Below are 5,426 nucleotides of genomic sequence, written 5' to 3' on the forward strand. Positions count from 1 at the left end.
GGTAAAATTTAGGCACCAAAATAATATTTTGCCCTATAAATTATATGAAAATTTGAATTTTTATAATTTTTAATTTGAAAGAAAAAAATTATATATATTTTTTTATATAAGCAGTATAGAAACTCCTCGTTGATTGTTTTTATCATGATCAAAAATATTAATTAGGTTTTTAGTGTAAGCAAAAATTAGACATCATTTGACGACAATAAATTTTACCAATTTAATTATTTAAAATCCACCAAAAAAAAAATTTAATATAAGAAATAATAAAATATGAAGAAATAAAAGTATTCATACTTTGAATCCAATTAACTCAATTAATATCTAATATTTTTTTCATACTTTGAATCCAATTAACTCAATTAATATTAAAAAAATATTAGCTTTTAAATTAATATTAATAGCATTGATATTTGTATCCACATTACTATTCTCTCTCAAAAATCAAGATGGTGGGCATTGGATATCATTTAAAAAAATACGCATAGTACTTTTGTGAATTCATTTTTTGTTGTATTGATTTTGGTCCCCTAAATTTGAGTGTTTTAATTTGGTTCACTAAATTTGATTTCATTTTTAAAATTGTCCCTTCAATATTCTCAATGGCGATTTAGTCTTAAAGTGCCAACGGCCAACATCTCTCTCTCCTGACCATTTTGAAAATAAAATCAAATTGGATGGACCATAATGAAGAGTATAAAATTTAAATTTAAAAAAAATAAAAAATAAAAAAACCTTAATGCAAACAAATCCAAACTTTAAACATCAAAATCATAATTTAGTCCTGTTTTTATTAAAGGATAAAATAGTGCACATAGAAAACTAAAGCTTGGAATTCTCCACTTTAAATGAATAGTGTTCACTTGGAATTGTCCCTACGTTATCTGACAAGGGTTGACAAATGATGTAATAGTCATTCATTTAGTTATTATTTGTATATTCTCACTTCAAAGTTGGAAGATAATATTTGTAAAAATTTCAAAAAGATATATATCCAGATGCTGAACTTTTGGAGCTGATTTTTGGCAGGAATTGTTCTTCACATCGTTCGTTAATGTCAAAAGCAAAAGCAAAAGCATGATGCTAGAGGCACTAAAAAGTAAACCACAATGTTGCCTATGCACTTTCTCCTCTTCAAAAGGAGTCCACGTTTTAGTGCTCCTCATAACTGGCCACATGTTTATTGCATGCAAGCAATAAGGCTACAAATCGAAATCGGACATTGTTAGAACTTGGTTCATGAGCTCTCAATCAAAGAGAGCTCCAAGGCTTGAGATCTATGTCACCTTCCACACCCGATGGTGTTCATTTATAGTCATGGCCGTCCAAGACTCCAAGCATCAAAATAATGTTCAATTTTCCAAAGAGGAAGTAAAATTTGTTGTTCTCTCTATGAAATAAAAGGGAACCACTAGAAAATATTGCATTCTTGCTACTACACAGACAAACGCTCACAATTCCAAAATTTCAGTCTTTTCAGATTGTCTGTCTATTAAGTTGTAAGCAACGACCATTCTTTGAGGCATTTTATCAAACAGGCGTGGGAAAAAGGAAAAAGAAAAATAATGTGGAGATGCGGGGTATCGATCCCCGTACCTCTCGCATGCTAAGCGAGCGCTCTACCATCTGAGCTACATCCCCGAGTTGATGTTCAGCTTTCAACTTTATTTTACTTATAACATAGAGGTCGCAATTGCTGAAGTTGAAGCCAGTTCAGTCACAAACAGAGAGTTCACAGGAACAAGGATTAAGGAAGGTAATATAGGTGCAAAACTAGAACTTGTTAGAGTTAATATTATACTTCAAATGTGCCTTATAAATTGATATTTAACTGGTGAGGGTAATGTCACAGAGCTTTTGGAAAACATTATCTTGTGGAAAAAACTTCACCAATGAGCAGCAAGTGTTGACTTGAAGATGGCCTCTAGTTTGTAATGTCCCTTTAGAGTGTAGACTCAACATACCTATCCACAAACTTCCTTACTACTGGGCCCAAATGTTTATTTGTTTCTTCCTTTTTTATCCTGAAATGTTGCCTTTTTTTCTTTTCTTTTCTTTTATTCTTTTGCGCCCATTGAATTGTTGCCTGTTTTGAATTGTATACCATAAAATATTATCCAAATCAGTGTTTTCCATGAAGTGGGGTTGGTCGAAGAGGCTTGTTGACTTGACTTCCGGGGCTCCAGTCATTCTTAATGTGCTCCGTAGATTGTAGTTTGGGCTTTACAGAGAAGGATTCCCAAGCCAATGAGAGCCACACCATTAATTATCTAACTGTACATCCACTTCTTGTCTCAAAAATGCATTACTTTTGACTTAAGAGAAGGATTAACTTCTAGCAGAATGGGAATCTCATAGCTTGAAGAATTAGATTACAGAATCAAAGATCAATGAAGAAGCAAAACTATATTCCTGATCAATGAAGAAGTAAGACTATATTCCCACAGAAGAACCCATGTATAAGTTATTCTTGAGGATACATAGTCCAAAAAAGTATTAAGCCACGTTCTAACAAACAAAAAAAAAATTAAATCTTATCAGGCCACCCATAAAAGCACCCATCATCTTTGTTCTTTTGCACACCTTATTGATTCTTAACCAACAAGTTGTACACCAGTCATACTCGCAGTGTCATCTTAGCATGGAGTATTGTTAAGATTAGGAAATCATGGACCTTAGCTAATAAGGGCAAACACCTTTCAAATATTTGTATAACCCGAACCCTTGGCCAGTACACCCAAAATTGCAAGCCCAACGTTTTATTCTGAAACAAGTACAGGTTGAGATCTTCGGACTGAAAAAGAGGCTGAGAACTTAAGGCCCGTTTTGGTCATAGTTTTCAAAATTTGTTGTTTTAAAAAATGTGAAAACTATGGTTTAAAAAGTGTTATTGAAATACGTGTTTTTAGTGTGAGTAAAAAAAAAAAAAAGTGTTTGGTATCATAGTTTAAACAATATTTTTCAGTGTTCAAAAAATATAAAATATGTGTTTGGTACGTGTGTTTTAAATGATAAAAAAAGCTGACCAATGTACTTAAATATTATTTTTTTAATCGGGAGAGAGAACATGCATTATATTCCCAGCTCCTCTCTTCCTTCTTCAAATCTTCTCTTCCTTGAGAGCAGAAAACAAAACCCATGGTGTAGTCCTCATCTCCATCAACGCTAAAGAAGGTCCACGGCTGGGCTTCACGTTCCTCGACATCTCATCTCCATTGTCAGCACTCCAAGACCCAGCAAGAAATCGAGCTTTTGTCGCCGCCGTCGTCGACCCATTTTTTTTATCCAGGTTCGAATCTCACTTTCACCTTGCTTGTGTGAGATTGATAGGGGTTATTGGTGATGCGGTGTGTGGGATTTTGACGCGTTTATGAAGCCACTGTTAGGATTAATGGCGCTGGGTCCATGAGGGGTAAGGTGGAATGGCGCTGGGTGAGGGGAGTTATGGAGGTGGGTGAGAGTTCGGACTGTGTGATCTTCTTTGTACCAAGCATTTGGGTTTGGGGCGTGAAGAGATAAGAGTACAAAGAGGAGACAAAGATTCAAAAAAGCTGATCAGGTGGGCCCCTAAGTGTGTTCAATTTTATTACCGAAATGCCACTGGAAACACCTGTTTGTTGTTTAAAATCAACTGCGAGCACATTCCAAAAAACGTTGTTCAAACATGGGTTTTGGAGCAATAATTTTCAAACAACCCTGTTTTGAAAATGGTAACCAAACACATTTTTTAAAATTTTGGACACTAGTGTTCAGTGTTTAAACACTGAACACTGTGTTTTGAAAATGGTGACCAAACGGGCTCTTAGTTCTGCAAACATTGTAGACTCTAAAGTCCCAACACTCAATAACAACAGAATGTAATTGTAGCATCATATTTTCCCAAATCTAAACTAATAAAAAAAGAGTAATGCTACATACACAAACAATTTTACAACATTTTTACAAAATATTGATGTGACTAACTTTTTATTGGTTTTTATCTAGGCCCACCATTAATATCATTTTTTTTATTTACCAATAATCATTCACCACATCAGCAGTTTGTAAAAAATTTTGTAAAATAGTTTATATCTCTAGCATTATTCAAAAAAAAAAAAAAAACTCAATATATAGCAAATAAATAGCAATTATAAAACGAGACATGAATTACAAAGAATATGCGTAATTCATAAATTTGGCAAGAGCCATTGGTAAGGACAACTACAAGCTTTGTTGTGACCACAATTTTTAGAAATTACATGTCAATGAAGAATAATGTGTATGAAATACAAGAACAAAAGAAAGATGAATCTCACCTTGACAAAAAAAAAAATTATAAGAAAATTTTGGAACTCTAGGTGAATCAACTTTTTAAATGAAGCAAATGGAAACAAGAGCATTCATTTGGATGATGAAGTCCGACATATAAGTTATAACCATAAATTAGATATGCATAGATATTATGTGTCAACAGATGTGATTTGCCTAAGGCCTTATTATTCAAGGTAATTGATTGGATAACTCACATGCATATCGCATTATGACTCCAATAGTGACTAGTCAATTTTTTCACCATTTGCCCTCCAAATATATTTTATTGAAATCGAATGTCTGTAAGTTAATCAAATCAAGCTGTATCTTCAATCTGATAAGTCCAAACTTATTCTAGTGCTGACAGGGAGTGAACTGGTTACTTGAACCTGGAATAGGGGACAAGAGCTAGTTAATCATACTTTTTAGGATGCCTTAGCTACCTGCCAGCCTCGTGAAAGAACAACCGGTCCTTGACTACTACAGATTCCAGTTTACCAATATAATTGTTCTTTTAATTAAGAAAGTTAATTCTTCAATTAGAGGAAAGTTAATTCTCCAAAAAGATGACAAAAATAATAAGATAGTTAGGGATATTCTTCAAATTCGCGAACCTGCAAACTAATCCAACCAAACCCGACACCTTGGGTTGGTTTATCACAGGCTGATAGGCTAAGTTATGTTGGATTAGAATTTTATTTTAAGCCTCAAGTTGAATCTGGTTTGGATTGATAATTTTTTCAACATCATTGACCCAATTCGACCCATCTTATTTATGAATTTATTTTATGAACTTTACTTTTACTAGATTTGATTTTAGTATTTTCAAAAATATTTTTGGTGAATTTGAAATTTTAGAATTTAATTTTATCATATCATGTGAATTGTAATAATTTATTAAAAAAGAGCTTAAAAAGTTGATGAAACCCTAATTTTTTATAAGGGATGAGATATGTATACACAATCTACCGACCCATGTGAGTTGGGTTGGAAATTCCTTAACCCAATAAGGTCAAGTTGAGTTAAAAAAATCCTTAAAAAAACACCCATAAACCTCACCCAAACCAACCCGTACACACCCTAAAGATTACAACTACTGGACTAATTGAAACACCAATCCAGATAAAATAGTAAGG

General features: G+C 33.3%; 1 non-coding gene across 1 annotated transcript; it reads right to left on the reverse strand.

The window, feature by feature from the left end:
• Positions 1-1,568: 1,568 nt before the first annotated feature.
• On the reverse strand, positions 1,569-1,641 carry TRNAA-AGC. Its single transcript has one exon. It is a non-coding gene; the product is annotated as a tRNA-Ala (tRNA).
• Positions 1,642-5,426: the final 3,785 nt, after the last annotated feature.

Source organism: Quercus lobata, chromosome 12 (assembly GCF_001633185.2).
Source record: "Quercus lobata isolate SW786 chromosome 12, ValleyOak3.0 Primary Assembly, whole genome shotgun sequence".
In the NCBI taxonomy this organism is placed as follows: Eukaryota; Viridiplantae; Streptophyta; class Magnoliopsida; order Fagales; family Fagaceae; genus Quercus; species Quercus lobata.